The sequence below is a fragment of the Palaemon carinicauda genome, chromosome 5 (assembly GCF_036898095.1).
Source record: "Palaemon carinicauda isolate YSFRI2023 chromosome 5, ASM3689809v2, whole genome shotgun sequence".
NCBI classification, from domain to species: domain Eukaryota; kingdom Metazoa; phylum Arthropoda; class Malacostraca; order Decapoda; family Palaemonidae; genus Palaemon; species Palaemon carinicauda.
This window is the reverse complement of record NC_090729.1, coordinates 87041299-87061016: the sequence shown is the minus strand read 5'-3', so window position 1 is coordinate 87061016 and position 19718 is coordinate 87041299. Positions and strand designations below refer to the sequence as shown.

Below are 19718 nucleotides of genomic sequence, written 5' to 3'. Positions count from 1 at the left end.
GGATTACAATGGGATCTACGTTCTCATACGCTATGTCTCCCCAAAGCCAAGAGGGCGGAAATAGCAAAGAACACGAAACGTTTTCTCAAGGACAAATTGACGTCCAGGAGAAATCAAGAGAGAATCCTGGGCTCCTTGCAGTTCGCCTCTGTGACAGATATTGTACTGAAGGCCAGACTGAAAGACATAAACCGAGTATGGCGCTCCAGGGCAACCGGGAAATATCGAGACAAAAGAGCTCGACTTCCACCAATTCTGAGGAAGAGACTTCGGCCATGGACAAAGGTCAAAAGTCTGGCAAAGTCAGTTCCCTTACAATACCCATCTCCAAGACTCGTCATTCACACAGACGCCTCCTTAACAGGCTGGGGCGGATACTCCCAGCACAGGAAGGTCCAAGGACTATGGTTGACTGTATTACGACAACTTCATATCAATGTCCTAGAGGCCATGGCGGTTTTCCTAACTCTAAAACGATTGACCCTAGCCAAGAACCAACATATCAGATTAGTTCTAGACAGCGCAGTCATAGTCCACTGCATAAACAGAGGAGGCTCCAAGTCAGCCCACATAAATCATGTGATGTAAGCAATATTTTCCATGGCAGCATCGAACCAGTGGCATCTGTCGGCAGTCCATCTAGCGGGAGTGCGGAACGTAGTGGCGGACGCACTTTCGAGGACAACTCCGCTGGAGTCGGAGTGGTCACTGGACCTATAATCATTCAAATGGATCTTATCTCAGGTCCTGGGTCTCCAGGTAGACCTGTTTGCAACAGAGTCCAACCACAAACTAGAGTGTTACGTAGCCCCCAACCTGGACCCTCAGGCTTATGCCACAGACGCAATGTGGCTAGATTGGAACACTTGGGAGAAGATTTACTTATTCCCACCGATAAATCTGTTGATGAAAGTGTTGGACAAACTCAGGACTTTCAAAGGCCGGGTTGCTCTAGTAGCCCCCAACTGGCCCAAGAGCAATTGGTTTGCTCTGCTGGTGGAACTGGGTCTCCACCCTCGACAGATACCCAATCCAATACTAACACAAGTAGTACAAACTCGCAATGTGTTAGCTTCCTCAAAAATTCAGATTGCCCTAACTTTATGGACTTCATGGAATTTGCAGCTCAAAGAGGTGCAGATATTGATCCTCAAAATACCATTTTTAGAATCAGATAAAAGGGAATCCACCCTTCGACAATATGATTCGGCTGTTAAAAAACTTGCAAAGTTTTTAAGGGACTCAAAGGTTGAGATGATGACTATGAATCTGACAGTTACCTTCTTTAGAACTCTATTTGAATCAGGCCTAGCGGCCAATACAATTACTACGATTAAATCAGCCTTGAAAAAGATTTTCTATATTGGTTTTAATATTGACCTTACGGATTCATACTTCTCATCAATCCCGAGAGCCTGCGCCAGATTGAAACCATCAACTCGCCCTAGTTCAGTTTCCTGGTTTCTGAATGATGTCCTTAAGCTGGCTTCTGACACTCTTAACGAATCTTGTAATTACATACCGTTATTAAGAAAAACCTTGTTCCTAATGAGCCTAGCTTCTGGCGCCAGAATTTCGGAACTTTCAGCCTTGACTAAAGACCCAGGTCATATTGAATTTCTCTCGTCTGGGGAAGTCCTTCCCTCCCCTGACAAAGTTTTTTTAGCTAAAAATGAGGACCCCAGAACAGATGGTCCTCCTGGAAGATTGTTCCACTTCCTCAGGATCCATCATTATGTCCAGTTAACACTCTGAAAGCCTACTTAAATAGAACTTCCATCAAGTCCTCAGGGCCCTTATTCATTACAGAAAACGGAGGAACCATCACCCTGAAAGGAATCAGACAACAAATTCTATATTTTATTAAACAGGCTAACCCTGAGTCATTCCCTCACGTTCATGATATACGAGCTGTGGCTACTTCAGTTAATTACTTTCATCACATGAACTTTGATGAACTTACGAAATATACAGGCTGGAAGTCCCCTAAAGTTTTTAAACGCCACTATTTAAAACCTTTGGAAGCCCTAAAATTTGCTACAGTGGCAGCAGGGAATGTGGTTCCTCCTGAAGGTATTGAGTCTTAATCACAATGTCTTGCTCTATCCTCCTTCCTCCTACCAGCCTTACTTATTGTCCCTACTTTCGTTTTTGGTTTTGTTTTTACCTGAGCTACACCCTTATGGTGTAATTTTATTTTATCATACCTGTTAATAGTCTCACTCTCCCACGAGTTGATTTTTGTTATTTTTACCCTCAGGGTTGTAAATTATTTTGATCTTGCAATCGTTATTTTACTTTGCTTTCACTTGTCATCCCTTAGTTTGGGATTTTTGCTGCATTGTTTTTTACCATCCCATCCTTTATGTTAAGGAAGTTTTTATTCACTGGATGCCTAGTATGTCCTATTTCTTTGAATTAAACCATGTTTTGTATTATTTTGTCTTTAATTTACTTCCCCCTCAGGTATTGTTCCAAGTTTTGGGACCTTTTCTCTGGTACAATTTCACAGAGCGGCACAGGTAGAGCCCAGAAAAGGGATTTTGACGAAGGAAAAATCTATTTCTGGGCAAGAGACCTGTGCCGCCCAGTGAACCCTCTCTGACTTCCCTCCCAGCATGGGCCCCAAACTTGGGTGCTATGAGGAGTGACGTCACTGGCATGGGTTGGGTTGGTGGTAGTAGCGTTCGGTAGTGGGTGTTGAATGGCACCTCGCTGTAACGGGGATATTGAATAGGAGATATCTAAATGGTGCGAGACCTCTGGTTGTGATTTATCACGCCCCAGTATTATTATACCGACACCTCTATAGGTGAGCGAGCTGGGTTCAACCTGGCATTCATATGCAACTTTTTTCTCTGGTAAATTCATAGCAGTTTTTACCTTAGAAATGATGTAAAAGGAGCATTTCACTGGGCGGCACAGGTCTCTCGCCCAGAAATAGATTTTTCCTTCGTCAAAATCCCTTTTTTCGCTTCGCTCAAAATCCATTTTTTGGGCTCAGGCCATATCGTCCTGATGGAAGGATACCAGAGGATTCTCAAATCGTGCCGTACCCTCAAGAAAGTATTTCCTGGTCAACATAGACCTAGAGACCTATAATGTTACTGTCATACATCATTCCATCTAAGCATGAACCATGTTAGTGCTTCCTGCCCCCTACAAGGAAGAGTCATACTAGACTCTGGAAAAAGTCTCGAGAAGTACATATACCTATGGATGACTAACAGACAAGCCAGTACAGGGGGTCCTCGGGTTACGACGGTCCCGACTTACGCGGTTTCGCCGTTACGAACGCGCCCCATAAAAATATAAAAATAATATTAAGCGTCGTTCCGTCTTACACCGTTAGCGTCGTAAACGACGTAAACAATTGCGAACTAGTTTCTAGCGCGCGGTGGATGAATACGCTTTGCGGTGGTTGTGGGCGAGGAAGACGGCGTCGCTCAGTTCCACTCATACGCCATTTTTGGTTGTGATTGCCTGTTCTTTCTCTCACGTGTTTGATCGTTTTTTTGAACTTTTTGCCCTTCATTATGGCTCCAAAGCGCAAGGCAGATTCTTCTGATGGTAGTGCATCGAAGAAAAGGAAGGCCATCACCATGGAAGTGAAATTAGACATTATTAAGCGGTCTAAAAATGGTGAAACGCCAACGAACATTGGCCGATCGCTTGGCCTTAGCCGTTCGACCGTGGCTACTATCCTTAAAGATAAGGAGCGCATTGTTGAACACGTAAAAGGATCTGCTCCAATGAAAGCAACAGTGATAACGAAACAGCGTAGTGGTTTAATTATCGAAATGGAAAGGTTATTAGTGCTTTGGTTGGAAGATCAAAATCAACGGCGTATTCCAGTGAGCTTAATGGTTATTCAAGAGAAGGCTAAAAGGTTGTTTGAAGCGTTGAAAAAAGAAAGGGGGGGAGAAAGTGAAAGTGAAGAGTTTTCGGCTAGTAGGGGTTGGTTTATGCGATTTAAGGCTCGGGCCAATTACCATAATCTTAAAGTGCAAGGTGAAGCTGCTAGTGGGGATGAGAAAGCAGCAAGTGAATTTCCTAAAGCGTTGGCTGAGATAATTAGGGAGGGGGGTTATTCTGCTTATCAGGTGTTCAATGCGGATGAGACAGGTTTATTCTGGAAGCGCATGCCTAACCGCACGTACATAGCAAAGGAGGAGAAGTCAGCACCCGGTCATAAAGCAGGCAAGGAGAGGCTAACTTTGCTTCTTGGGGGAAATGCTGCTGGCGACTTCAAACTGAAGCCCATGCTGGTCTATCAGGCTGAAAATCCAAGGGCACTCAAGGGAATTTGGAAGAGTCAACTCCCAGTCATTTGGAAGGCAAATAAGAAGGCATGGGTGACACTTGCAGTGTTTGAAGACTGGTTTATCAACCCTTTTGTATCTAGTGTGGAGCGGTATTGCGCCCAAAAGGGTATCCCCTTTAAGGTGTTGCTATTGCTGGACAATGCCCCTGGACACCCTGCCCAGCTGGGAGACTTTCACCCTAATGTGAAGGTGGTTTACCTTCCACCTAATACCACGGCCCTTTTACAGCCTATGGACCAGGGAGTGATTGCTTCATTCAAGGCCTACTACCTCCGAAGAACAATTGCTATGGCATTACAGGCAACTGAAACGAAGAAGGACTTGACTCTGAAGGACTTTTGAAAGTCCTACAACATCCTTGATGCTATTAAGAACATTGCTGATTCCTGGGAGGAGGTGAAGGTTACAAACATGAATGGTGTTTGGAGGAAGCTATGTCCTCAATTTGTTAATGATTTTCATGGGTTTGAGGACACAGTTGACCATGTTATCAAGAACATTGTTGCCCTGAGTAAGGAAACCGATTTGGAGATGGAGGTTGATGATGTTACGGAGCTGCTAGAATCTCATGGAGAGGAGTTATCTGCTGGGGACTTGATACAACTGGAGAAGCAGATCATAGAGGAAGAGGAAGAAGCCCCCACCCCAGACCCTAAGGCTTTCACAAGGCAGGGCTTGTCAAAAGGTTTTGCCGAGATACAACAAGCATTGGCAACTTTCGAGGCTCAAGATCCCAACATGGACAGGTTCACCAGGGTTTCCAGAGGTGTCATGGACTTACTGCAGTGTTATAAGGAGATTTTGGATGAGAAGAGGATCCTCTCTGTCCAGTCTAACCTGGAGCGGTATTTTAAGAAAGTAGAGAGAACTGCACCCTCTACATCAGCTGCCTCTACTACTCCAGATTTGCCTGCAACAGAGCCTCTACCATCAACCTCAGCTGCCTCTATTGCTACAGAGCCTCTGCCATCAACCTCAGCTGCCTCTGCTTCTCCAGCTTCTCCACCACCTCTTGTAGGCTCTTCACCTCCAGACTCGCCTGCCCCAGCTTCTCCAGCATCTTCTGTCTCACTTCCAGAGAATCCTGATTCACCTGCCCCAGTTTCTCCAGCATCTTCTGCACCTTCCTCTCCACAATAAACCAGTCTCTCCGTCCCTTGCAACATCCCTTCCAGTGTGCAAGCCAACCATAGGAATAAGGTAAGGAATTGTTCTCTTTTTTTTTTATTGATATTTACTTTAATTCATGTGGTAAGGAATTGTTTTCTTTTTTTTTATTGATATTTACTTTAATTCATGTGGTAAGGAATTGTTTTCTTTTTTTATTGATATTTACTTTAATTCATGTGGTAAGGAATTGTTTTCTTTTTTTTTTATTGATATTTACTTTAATTCATGTGGTAAGGAATTGTTTTCTTTTTTTATTGATATTTACTTTAATTCATGTGGTAAGGAATTGTTTTCTTTTTTTTTATTGATATTTACTTTAATTCATGTGGTAAGGAATTGTTTTCTTTTTTTATTGATATTTACTTTAATTCATGTGGTAAGGAATTGTTTTCTTTTTTTATTGATATTTACTTTAATTCATGTGGTAAGGAATTGTTTTCTCTTTTTCTAATATTGTTTTTATGTCATTTGATACATTTTATTATAGTACAGTATACAGTAATACTTTACAGTACAGTACAGTACGTATATTTATGGTGTTCCGACTTACACGGAAATTCGGGTTACACCGCGTCTTAAGAACGGATCAGCGTCGTAACCCGAGGACCCCCTGTATAGTGGTCTCACCCTATACGTTATAAAGCAAAGTTTGTATAAGAACCACCAATGTCAGTATGAAATACCGACAAGTCCCCCGGTGTGCGTGTTCTTATTAATGGATTGGACAAAGGTTTATATCCGTGTAGGAATAATTTTGCATATCCACCACCATCCCGTTAGGGTATGAAGTCTTTCCTTCTTGGGGAAAGAATAAACCAATGAATGTTTGCTTGTAGCAAGGAACAATCTTTAGAACTATTCATGTTAAAATTATCCATAGTTTTAAGTGTAATGTTAATACATTTCCTAGTAAAATGACATAGGCGAATAAGACGCAAGGTTCACTAAGAACTAGTTTATTGACAATCAATAAAAATATATAGGTCAATCAACAATTATAAGAATTATAAGATGTGGATGAACAAATAAACAAGCATAAAGATCACAGTAAAACAGAAAATATTGTTTCATCTGAAAAGGAAACATATATGCGCCACTTTTAATATCAAAAATATTAATACTCTTATTACAGTCTGTCTTACTGCTCAATCACACTAGCGTCACAAACGCTTGGCACTTGTGTCCACACTTATGCTTGGTTCACCTTTGTCTATGGAACAGTTCATAGGGACACCTTAGTGGCCTAACACTTAGTCTGTAGAAACAGTCCGTGACTACACACCCACCCCTGAATTAATTGTCCCAATTAATTTCACTGTTCCTCGCAGATTTAAACAGCAGGTTTAAGAACACTACCTGCTGCTACCACAGACCTCTTCAGTTCCTCCACTTGCTTTGCATAGTGTCTAAAGAATAGTCTGGATGACTTCCAGCCAGTCTATGAGCTAAGATGTTCAAAATCCATATTATTAAGGAAATTTATGGAAGAGGCAACTTTTCTCGGATCATGACCTGCGGGTGTACTGTCTGGATCCGCTCTGCAAATAAAATAGGTGATTTTCGCCCTTAGTTGCTTCAGAAATAAATTTGAGCCTGAGGTTTCTCCCCCAAACAGCTGTCCTCCCCTAAAGTCTGAAGTTCTACGAAGATAGACCTTTAGGCACTCCACTGGACAGAGATGCATCTTCCTTCAGAGGGCAGATTCTCCAGGGACCCCACCTATTGCTGGGTAGCTCGTTCTTGGCGAGAAACGTTGGGTCCGAAAAAAGATTCAGTTCTCCCCCATCTAAGACCTGAACATGACCTTCCTCTCTCGAGAGGGCTACTATTTCACTAACTCTAGCCCCCGAAGCGAGTGCAAACAGAAATATAACATTTTGGGTCAAATCCTTTAAAGCACACTCCTCATTGTTCATCATTGAAGCAAAATGAAGAACCTTATCCAGAGACCATGAAATGGGTTTCGGAGGTGCTGATGGTCTGAGCCTAGTACAGGCCTTCGGAATTTTGTTAAAAATGTCATTAGAGAGGTCGACCTGGAAGGCATATAGACTAAGCCTTGTCAAGGCAGACTTACACGTTGATATTTTGTTGGCTGCTAAACCTTGTTCATGAAGGTGGATGAAGAATGATAAACAGAAGTCTGTTGAGATCTTTTGTGGATTCTTTGCCTTGACAAAGGACACCCACTTCCTCCATGATGACTCATATTGTCTTCTGGTAGATTTGGACTTACATTCCTCTAAAAAGTCTATACTGTCTCTTGATATCCAAAATCTTTTTCTCACCGCTAGGGAGAGAAAATCATGATGCAGGTTCCGGGTTTTCTGTGATGAAGCGAAGACAGTCGACTTCTGAACTCGCTGAGTCAAAACTGGATCCGGTAGCAGCACAAACTTCAGTCGTAGTTCTAATGCCAGAGGGAACCAAACGCTGTTCGGCCACTTGTGAGCCACTATTGCCGCTTTCCCCTTGAAAGATCTGTTTGTCGAGGACCCTCAATAGAAGGTTGTGCGGAGGGAACAGGTAAATCCTGGACCATCTGTTCCAGTCAAGGGACATAGTGTCCACTGCTTCCGCTACAGGATCCTCGTACGGGGACACATAATGATGTAACTTCTTGTTGTCCTTCGTCGCAAAGAGGTCTATCTGCAGTTCCGGGACTTGACTCATGAAAGAGAATGATCCTGCGTCTAGGGACCATTCTGACTCTATCGGTGTGAACCTGGATAGAGCGTCCGCCGTCACATTGCGGACCCCTTGAAGGTGAACTGCTGACAAGTGCCATCTCTTCTTTTCCGCTAGCCGGAAGATGGCCAACATCACTTGGTTGATTTGAGGTGACCTCGACCTTTGTCGATTTAGGCATCTCACTATCACCTCGGTGTCTAGGACCAATCTTATCTGGATCGAGTGGTGAGGAGATACTTTCTTCAGTGTAAGAAGTACTGCCATGGCTTCCAGAAAGTTTATATGAAACTTCTTGAACAAGTTGGACAAAGCTCCTTGGACTTTCTTCCAGTGAGAATGACCTCCCCATCCTTCCTTTGAAGCGTCTGTATGAATAGTCATTGAGGGGGGAGGTGGCTGAAGAAGTACCGATTTCTTCAGTTGCTTGGCTTTGGACCACGGCTTGAGAAGCGTTCGCAGACGAGTCGGTATTGGTCTTAACAGATCTCTTCGCGCGTTTGATGCATATTTTCTCCAAACTCCGGTTGCATCCTTTAGCTGTTCTCTTAGCACAGGGTCTGTTACTGAGGCAAACTGAAGAGAGCCCAGCACTCTCCTGTTCGCGTCTTGATATCCTTTTGGATTCTAGTAGTCTGCTATTTCTTTCCTCTTCTTCACAGGAATAGAAAGCTGGTGTGACAGTAAGTTACAGTGGATTCCCAACCACTGAAACTTTTGAGATGGAGAAAGTCGAGACTTTTTGATGTTGATCTTGAATCCTAGATGTTCCAGGAACTGGATCACCTTTTTGGAGGCTTGCATGCATTCTGTCCTGGATGCTGCCCACACCAGCCAGTCGTCCAAGTAGGCCACTACTTGGATTCCCTTTAGGCGTAATTGCTGGACAGCTGCGTTCGCAAGCTTCGTGAAAATCCTTGGGGCTATGTTTAGCCCGAATGGCATGGCTCTGAAGGCATAAAGTCTTCGTTGTAGCTTGAACCCTAGGTAGGAGGAGAGGTGACGACTGATTGGAACGTGCCAATAAGCGTCTGACAAGTCTATAGAGACGGTGTATGCCCGTTTGGGCAGTAGGGTCCTTATGTGTTGAAGTGTCAGCATCCTGAACTTGTAGTTCACTATGAACTTGTTGAGTGGCGACAAGTCCAGAATGACTGAGTTTTTCTGAGTCCTTCTTTGGAACACAAAACAGCCTTCCTTGGAAGTTGATGGACTTTACCCTTCGGATTACTCTTTTCTCCAAGAGTCCTCGAATATATTCTTCCAGAACGGGGTAGAGTGTTGAAAGAACTGTGGGAACGAAGGTGGAGTGCTGTACCAGCTCCAACACAGTCCATTCTTGATTCGGCTGTGGGCCCAGGGATCGAAGGTCCAACAATCTCGAAAAAGATGAAGTCTCCCTCCTACTGGAAGCATCTCACTTCTACTGTTGTGGACCTGAAGCCTTGCCTCCTTGACCGCGTCCTCTCTTGAACCCCCTTCCTCTTGAAGGGCGTCTAGATGAACCTCTGGCTGTTCCTTTAGCTCTTGGGCAAAAGGTAGTTGTCTGCCTTTCAAAGGCTGGGTTGAACGCCGGTGACCGAGTCGTCACTGCTTCAGGTACCAGCTGGTACGTGGTTGGGGGTTGTGCCACCATCTGAGGCACTGCAGTCGCCAGAAGTTGTTGCTGCTGCTGTCGGTAAGGCTTGGCTGGCCGAGAGGATAGCCTAGACTTCTTTGTCTTCCTTTTAGGTTGGGAACCTCATCTGGGGAAGACTTTCTCTTAAGAGTTAGGCCCCACTTCTGGAGAAGGTTCCTATTCTCCGTGGCGGCCTTATCCACTACATCTTTGACCACTTCAGTAGGGAAGAGGTCCTTACCCCATATACAAGAGGAGATCAGTTTCCTCGGTTCGTGCCTCACTGCAGCCGAGGCGAACACGAACTCTCTATAAGCTCTCCTAGCTTTGATAAAGCTGTAGAGATCCTTTGTCACTGTGGCCAGATGGGTTTTGGCCACTACCATGAACATATCTTGGATCTTGGGGTCACTTGCCATCGTCTCCAGAGTCGTTTGTAAGGACATCGATGCAGCAAGTCTCTCTTTTGTCTCTTGCTCCCTGCGCAAGAGAAAATCTGACAGCTTTGGAAGGTCCTCACCGAACTGACGTCCGGCAACATCGGCCTCCAACTTCCCGACTGAGAAGGTAAGGTGAACGTCCTTCCAGTCTTTCTGGTCCATGGGTAAGGTCAGGGAAAACAGCTTACATTCCTCCAAGGAGGGACATGGTTTCCCTGCCTCAACCGCCTTCAAGGCAGCCTTATATCCCTTCTCCATAAAGGGAAAGGCTCTGGTAGGAGAAGCCACAAAGGAAGGATGCTTCTTAGTCAAAGCTGGTATCTTTGAGTTTGTGAAGCCCCTCTCTTTCATTGAGCTCATCAGTAAGGCCTGTGCCTTACTTTGGCAAAAAACTATGACCTCCTTTGGCTCCGTCTCTTCCTTTGAGGCTGGCTCCTTCCTAAGGCGGACATAGCAGTCCGGGTAAGACTCCTTGTTGAGCCAGAATTCCACTTCTTCAAAGGGAACTGAACCTAACTTCTCCTATATGACAATCTTCCCAGTTGTCATAGGCAAGTGTTCGGCATACCTCCAAGGATTGGCATCCGAGCACAAAGGAATGTCCTTCACGTTGAGCTTCTTCTGGGGCCCACGTGACGCTGCAAGTCTCCGCATCTCCAACTTCATTGCAGCTTCCTTTTCATCATTCTTCTTCTGCATCTGTTGAATCATTTCAATGATGGAAGAGAGTCCTTCCCAGTTCATCTGGGATAGCAGACGATGTTGGGGGAACAGGTTCAGGGGCCGGAACCGATGTAACCGACACCTCATCGATTTCTTCTTCCTCAGTATCAGGATCCTGGGTCAGCTCCTCTTCCTGGCCTTCTGCAAGAAGGTCCTTTTCGGTGTATTCGGACACCTCCGACATCCTATCGTCCAGTTGGAAGTCTTGTAGGGCGTCCGAGACTTCAGAATCAACCGGAATCTGAACTATCGGGATCTCTGCATGAGGCTGAGGAATCACTGCATCCGCCGATGCCTTAGGAAAAAGGTAAGCCCTCATCTTCTCGCTTGGAAGATAGGGGTCTGAAGTATTCTTCTGGAAACCCCTCACCCAGGTTCGATGCTTTTCCCTAGCTGCGTCCCTTGACTCCACCGACTTAGGGGTGTCAAATGCCTCGGTAATCAGGTTAGAACAGATGGTACATACCTGAGGGTCCCAATACCGGAGATCACCTTTGGAGACTGCGCATGCTGCGTGCCTCCTGCACAACTCATGTCCACAGAAGTTCTTGCTGCGGACATTGCAAAACATGCTCCCGCACTTCGGATGGTCCTCCTGTAAAGAAAAGAAATTCCATGAGTATCAAGTGAAGACATATCACTGGATAACTAATATTAATATATATAGCTTATAACATTCAAGCTAGAAAGGAAAGAAGGAAAGACACATACTTGTATTTCCTGCCCAGCCAATTGCTGTAACCTTCCAGATAATAAAACTAAGGTTAAGTCTCATTCTAGAATAACCTTCATCATATTTTCCAGAGGAAAATGTAGGTGTAGCTCACACCATTATCAAGAATTTTAATATCCTGGATAATTAATAAAGAAAAAGCTCACTTTCTTTATTCTGTACAGTCTCAACAAAAGGCTGCACAAGGCAACACCAAGTATGTTGGAAGAACTTAGTGTTACAATATATTCTATACTATAGTTTTCTCCATGCAGTATATACTATACTGTAAAAATACTGGCTACTGTATACAATAAAATATCCTGCCGGCCGGCACGTACCTTAATATAGTTCAAAGGTATACTACCTTCCGACTACTGGGCGGCAGATTGCTGGTTCAGTTTGTGTGCCGGCCGGCAACCAAAAACAACAGCACCCGGCTGCCGGCCGCTAATCGTAGCAGCCGGCAGATCTTATGGTGTGCTTCTGTTGCCGGCCGGCAATGGTAAGCTACCTATGCCGACCGGCAGTGAAAAAGAACCAGAGAACTTCCACCCGCCCGGCTTCCGGCCAATTAAGCCGGAAGCCGGGCTAGGGATACAATACACTAACAAGAAAACAGAATGAATGTAAGGATATAAGGCGGCACTGCCTTACAGCCCTCCATCCAGAAAGAGTGAACATAAGGAAGGGGAGAATGTAAAATTCAGGCTTCCTTCTATCCATCGCCTGCCGGGCTCTACCGACAGACATGAATGTAAGACCAAGGGAGGCCTGGGGAACACTCTACAGAAGTTAGGCCTCTGCCGGCCGGCAGAGGACTGAGCCAGTTCCACATCCTAACCTACTCTAAGTATAAATGTAGAACGACGGCCAAGAGTTGTAATAGCTAGGCTATTACTAGGGATAGAGGGGAAAGGTGAAAGAGGGTCCTGCAAACTTTGCTCGAGTATGAGATTTACCCCAACGGCCAAGAAAGCTCATCCTAGCCTAGGGTTTATCTAGGGGAGGGAGGTCAGCAACACTTGCCACCTCCCTCAATACCAAAACAAAGTTTGATGTTGCTATTCACTTGGAAATGAAGAATCTTATCCTTCAATCTGAGAACAACAACACTGGACTAGTCTGCTAGATCACTAGAAGAAGGAATCATCTTGTACAGAAACCTTCGGATGTGGTATAGGGATGCAAAGCCTCCTTAGTCTGTACCTAACCTAGCAAAGGAATCTCATTCTCTATGCCAGGAAGATACAGACCCCAGACTAATTACTCTGATGTTCTGCCCAAACCTGAAACCAGATACTTTGGTTACATTATTAGTACAGAAACACCCTAATATAGTTATACCTGAAAACTATTCAGATAAAACAACTAGGGTTAAGCCTCAGGCTTAACTCAGAGGGAAAATTGGATTGAACTTAATCTCCAGGGGAGAAAAGAACAACCGGCGAAAGTATACTAAAGCCCCATACCCTACTAGCCTAGGCGCGGTGAGAATCGATTACCTAAATCACCGAAACTCTCTCGTATATAATATTGGAAGATAAATATTCAACAATATTTTATGTATAAAAATGCCTATAGCTTCAATAAATTTAAAACACTCGGAAATCTGTATATCATGCATGAAAGTACTAGGGCCAGACGCCTAGGCTACAAAGCCTAGCGTAGGCCAGGATCGGTTACCTCAATCACCGAAACTGAATTACTAACGGCATCACATAAAGAATTCCTATTTGTAAAGCTAAATAGCTAGATTCATTAAAGCATAGGGACGGGAACGTCGCTCTGGCTAACTAAATGACTCATGCATAGCGAGCGACAGTGTCCAGGACGCCTCCGGTAGGCAACAGCTCGTTTATGTTAATATCGCTTTTGATTTATTTCAAAACACCAAGAGCTTACATTTATACATAATAAAGATAATACTCAACTTTCCAGAGGCAGAAGAGGCTGGAGAAAGCATCATAATGTTGAAATAAATCCAAGATTACGAGACAAACACAGGGAAAACACCGAGTAGTAGAGCTACGCGATAAGGAATAAAGATGGCGCTGTCGGCGGCATTGTGTACACACTCGAAGCGGGAGAGGAGAGGTACCTTATTAACAGCTCTCCTTTCATTCCCGTTTTTTGTTTTCTTGCCACTTTGACCCCTCGAAGTGTTAATTCTGTTCGGGGTGAAGATAGCCATGTGGCATGTCAAGAATACGTCCTCTGATATTAAGCGATATCCCATTTTAGATTTATTTAGGGATATTCGCTCCAAGAGTTAGAATTCTGGATACCTTAAGGTAAAATTCTCTGGGAATATCACCGTAGTCAAATATACCCTAGGAAGCTACCCTAAAGGAACTTCCATCAGGACGACACGGCCTGAGCCCAAAAAAGCATTTGCTGCCTAATCCCCTTCAGGGCAAGAGTTCCGCCACGTTCCCGAATAAACAAAGGACCTGAAGATGCAGTAGAAGTTCTACGCAAATAATCTTGTAGAGTGTAAACAGGACACAGGGAAGGATCCTGAGTAAGTGGAACAATTTTCCACGGGGTCCATCTAGGCTGGGGATTCTCATTTTTAGCTAAGAACCATCTATCCGGCGAGAGTAAGACCTCCCCACACGGAAGAAAATCAATGTGGCCGGATCTCTTGATAAGGCTGATAGCTCATATATTCTAGCCCCGGAAGCCAAACTCAACAAAAAATAACGTTTTCCTAAGGAGCGTTAAGTACGAGCAAGAATCATTATCAGTGTCAGAAGCCAACTTAAGGACATCATTGAGAAACCAAGAACCGCAGTAGGTCAAGTTGCTGGTTTCAGTCAAGCACATGCTTTGGGAATGGATGCAAAGTACAGTATGAATCCGAAAGGTCAATATTGAACCTGGATTGAAAAATTCTCTTCAAGGCGGATTTAATCGTGGTAATGGTCCTTGCAGCTAAAACCCCTTCAAACAAAGTTCAAAAAAAGGTAACTGCTAGATTGGGAGTCATCGTTCTAACATCAGAATCCCTCAGAAACTTTGCCAACTTCTTAACAGCAGAATCTTACTGCCGAAGGGTAGAATCTCTCTTATCCGACTCCAGGAACAAAGTGTTACGAAGATCGATAGCAGCATCCTTCTGAGCAGCAAAAGTCATGAAGTCCATAAAGTTAGGGGACTCAGAATTCCTGAGGAAGCTGACACACTGCGAGTTTGTACCATCTGAGTCAGTAACGGGTTGGGAAGCCGCTGAGGCTGGAGACCCAGCTCCGCTAGGAGAGGAAACCAATTGCTCTTTGGCCAGTTGGGAGCCACGAGGGCCACTAGACCATGGAAAGACCGAAGCCTGTCCAAAACTCGCATCAACATGTTGATCGGAGGGAACAGGTAGATCTGCTGCCAGGTGTTCCAATCGAGAGACATGGCGTCTGTGGATTAAGCCTGAGGGTCCAGGTTGGGGGCTACGTAACATCGGAGTTTGTGGTTGGCCTTCGTGGCGAAGAGGTCCACCTGGAGACCTGGAACCTGCTGGCAAATCCAACGGAACAAACTGACGGTTCGGAGACCATTCCGATTCCAAGGGAGTCACTCGAGATAGGGCATTGGCTACGACGTTTCTGACTCCCTCTAGATGAACCACTGACAGATGCCAATAATTCTTTGCCGCCAAGGAAAAGATAGCAATCATCACATGATTGATGTGTCCGGACTTGGAGCCTCCCCTGTTGATGCAATGAACAACCATTGCACTGTCCAGAACCAACCTGATATGCCGATTCTGCGATGGGGAGAGCTTCTTCAGGGTCAGGAAGATGGCCATGGCCTCCAGAATATTTATATGCAGTTGACGAAAGGTCACCGACCACAAGCCTTGTACTTCCTTGAACGGGGAGTAACCCCCCCCCCCCCCCACCCGGTGAGGGATGCGTCCGTATGGACTACCAACGCCGGCGGAGGGTACTGAAGGGGCACCGACCTTGCCAAATTCCTGACTTTCGTCCATGGGAGGAACCTTTTCTTGAGAATAGCTGGAAGTTTTGAAATCTTGTCCCGGAGACTGACATTCGCTCTGGACCACCACACCCGGTTGATGTCCTTCAACCTGGCTTTCAACATAACGTCCGTGACAGAAGCAAACTGGAGAGAACCCAGAACCCTCTCCTGCTTCCTCCAAGACGTAAATTTGGCTCCTAGAAACTTTCTTGTGGCTCTTGCGATCTCCTTACGTTTCTTCGCGGGAATCGACAACTTGTAAGAGTCCAGATTCCATTGGAGTCTTAACCATTGGATGCACGACGCCGGAACCAGGCGAGACTTCTTAAAATTCACTCGGAACCCTAAATGTTCCAGAAACTTGATGACTTTGTCTGTCACCTCTCGACATTCTTCGATGCTGTTGGCCCAAATAAGCCAATCATCCAGATAGGCCACCACCTGTATGCCCTAGGCCCTCAACTCTTGGACTACCGAGTCCGCTAGTTTTGTGAATACCCTTGGAGCTATGTTGAGACCGAAAGGCATCACCCTGAAAGCGAATGCTTGATTGCCTGGCTTGAAACCCAGAAACGGACGAAAATGACGCGCAACCGGAACATGATAGTAAGTGTCGGTAAGATCGATAGAGGTGGTGACGGCCCCACGGGGAAGTAAGGTCCGTACCTGCGAGACGGTCAGCATATGGAACTTGTAGCACTGAATAAAGGTATTCAAGCGAGACAGGTCTAAGATAACCCTTACCTTGTCGGAGTCTTTCTTTGGCACGCTGAACAAGCGACCTTGAAACTATAAGTGCCTGATCCGTTGAATCACATTTTTGAGAAGAAGATCTCGGGCGAAATCGGTGAGTTCCGGCGTTGGACACTGATAAAAGCCGGCCGATGGAGGGGGTCCCTGAATCCAACTCCACCCCAGTCCGTTGGAAACTATGCTTTGTGCCCAACTGCTGAAGGTCCAATTCCTTCAAAACAAGTATAGCCTCCCCCCTACCTGCGGAGTCTCATTGGGTTGCCGATGGCCTGCCACCTCGGCCTCTATGAAAACCCCGGCCCCTTCCAGAGACTTGACCACCTCCCCTGTAGCGAAAGGGTCCTCTAGACCTACTTCCTCCTGGCTGCCTATTATATCCCTGAATCAGGGCTTGGGACTCAAAGGCAGGGTTAAAAGCTGGCAAAGTGGAGAAGGAAGTCGAAGGCTGAGGTGGTTGGCTCACCAGCACGAACTGCTGTTGGGGCTGAGATTTAGTGGGGGACGCATGTCTCACCTGAGAGACAGGCACAGCCTGAACCACAGGTTGAGGTTGGGAAGCCTGAAAAGGGAGAAAACGTCTGGCCTTTTTCCTACCCCTCAATTGCGGGTTAGCCGAGTCAAACTTCCTCTCAAGAACAAGACCCCACCTCACCCAAAGGGTCTGATTGACTCGCACTGCCTCACTGAGAACCGCGTTGACCATGTCTTCAGGGAAAAGATCTGCCCCCCCAGACCGAGGCCTTGATCAACTTGTTCGGTTCATGGCGGATAGAAGCGTCCGCAAAGACCTGCTTACGGAATGCACGGCGAGCGACACCGAAGTCAAAAAGATCACACTAAAGGAGAGACTTAGTGAGGATCTTAAACAGAACCTCGTCCGCATATAATAAGGAAGACATCTCCGCCATAGTAACTGAATTCAGAGACCTACTCAAATGGACTCGAGCCTCATACTCTGCCCGAATCAAGGAATCAGGTAACCGAGGAAGAAGTTCACTAAACTGATTTGTAGCACAGTCCGGAGCCAACTTCCCCACAGTGAAGGTCAACGGAGCGTCAACCCAGCAATCTTGGTCCCCTGGGAGAAGCAAGGAAGTTAAATCGGTCTCCCAAAGTTGAGGCACTGGCTTTTTTTCCATTACTGCCGCCAAGGTAAGATCCTTCACTTTGGTGGTGCATGGAGTAGGAGTGAGCTCCTCAACGATGAACATAGTATCAACTTTGTATTGACACATTCCCATTCAGTGAGGGTCCGGAGCCAGGTGGACTGAGCCTGCTCCTTAAGAAAGATAACAGTCTCCCACGGCACCTTATCCACCCTAACAAGCGCGCATAACCTGGGAATGGGAACTGCAAACACGGTGGAAAAATCTCAAAGTCCTCCACCGGCCGGGGCCCACAACCTTTAATCGTTAACATGCCCTCTGAGAATGGGGCATGCAGAGCCAACCTCCATGGGTTGCTTTTCACAAAAGCCGGGAGCTTCGAAGCATCCAGGACCACAAACTGTTGTTGTTGTGGGAGGCCAGATCTCAACAGAGACTCTAACATGGACTCTTGGTTCTGCTGCCTCTGTCCGAAAGAATTCAGATGGTCAGCAAGAGGACCATTCTGGGACTGCACAATGCTACCCACTCTCTCCATCAACTGACCTGAAAAGGCTACCGGGTCAAAAGCCAATATCCGGAGACTTGGCTTTTGAAACCTTCACCCTCGAACCAGAAGCCGACGAAGAAGTCTTTCCCAAGACTGGTCGTCGTCGACCATCTAAGGATGACCTGCTGGAAAGAGACTTAAGGATCTTGGAAGGCTTATTAACCTTAAGTAAAGTCTTTTTCACATGCTTAAGTTTAGGATTTACTGAACATGATTCGTCCATGGTTTTGCTAGGGATACCCTGAAAAGAAGTAACAGTAAAAGAAAGAGAAAGAGGTGGACTAAGGAAAAGTACCTTAGACCAAACATCACCTGCCTCACCTACCACCCTACCTGTACCAGTCGAATCGACGACCACAGGCTCAACATCCAAATTAATGGGTGCAACGTCATCGAGAACATCATGGCCTACAAAATCATCGGGGAAGGCTTGGGTCTCTTCCCGAATGCAGGCGATGATCAGAGCTGCCACATCAGGGGCCACCGCCACTGACATCTTGGCATTAGGGTAAAGGAGAGAACACATCTCCCCCGACAAAATATTAGGCTGTTTGGCCTTAACATTACGACCAAAACCTCCAACCCAGGTCTTAAGGGTCGCGAGGGAAGTGCTCTTGACGGCGGAGGAGGCCAGAAAGAGAAAGACCCAGATTAAAACAAGGAAAGGTGATGCAGGGAAAAATAAAATCAAAGCAATGAAGTATGTAACAAAACATTACTGTAAAAAGGTAATCAAAGGACAAGTCTAAATCAGACAGATATGATACATACCGAATCACCAATCAAATCAGAGACCAGGGCATAGCAAAACTCACACCTGTCTGGATGCCAGACTGACAGATCTCCCACCGGGACAGCACACCCGCCATGCGAACGGCATACTTTATGCCCATAAGGCTGCTGCAAAACCGCAGTACAAGCCATCTCCTGACAACGTACTACCTGTAAATTAATTGGGTACATGAAAATAAAATTAACTCGTGCCAGGGATTCCCTGGCAAAAAACATAAGACTATAAAGTAGACAAAAGCATAAACAAACTGCTCTGTTAAGTCCGTTAATATACCAAAACATCCGGAGCCCAGAACAATGATCCGAACGAATAAATAGCCTTAAAAAAAAATATATTTAAATAAATTCTCAGAATATGGGATACCCACTGGAGTGAGAAGCGTAAGCGAGAAAGGACAAACAGACTAAAAACCAATCTTCAAAATTCGAAGGCTCCGGAAAACAATAAAACAGACAGGAGTATTAAAAAGGATGCCGGAAGACATATGAAAGTCCAGCGCATAAAAACAATAATATAAAAATAACACAATATAATATAATTAAATAACATAATATAATGCCGAAATACATACGTAAGACCGGCGCAAAAAATGCTATGTATGTAAACTTAAAATACACTAAAAGCTCCGCCACAATCGCCCTCCCAACAACACAAAACACTAAAAAATATAGGATAAAGAAGGGTATCAGAACAGAGTGGAGTGTCTGAATACGATCAAAGAAACACAACTACCATACGTAGAAATGAATCTAAAATATCGCAACGCTCCGGGACGGGAGGATAACATCAAGGATGGATAACACGGGGGGAGGGGGGGGGAGTCGGGAAACGAGGCGCATACCCAGTCTCAAACGCCTGGTGGCCA

The 19718-nt window shown here is 45.4% G+C and overlaps 1 protein-coding gene and 1 pseudogene across 10 annotated transcripts in view; one reads left to right on the top strand and one right to left on the bottom strand.

Annotated features, from left to right (window-relative positions):
- Positions 1-19718, bottom strand: part of Tango10 (transport and golgi organization 10) — a 1007732-nt gene that overhangs the window by 839522 nt on the left and 148492 nt on the right. The gene's annotated exons all lie outside the window — the stretch shown is intronic.
- On the top strand, positions 33-11827 carry LOC137641012 (uncharacterized; annotated as a pseudogene).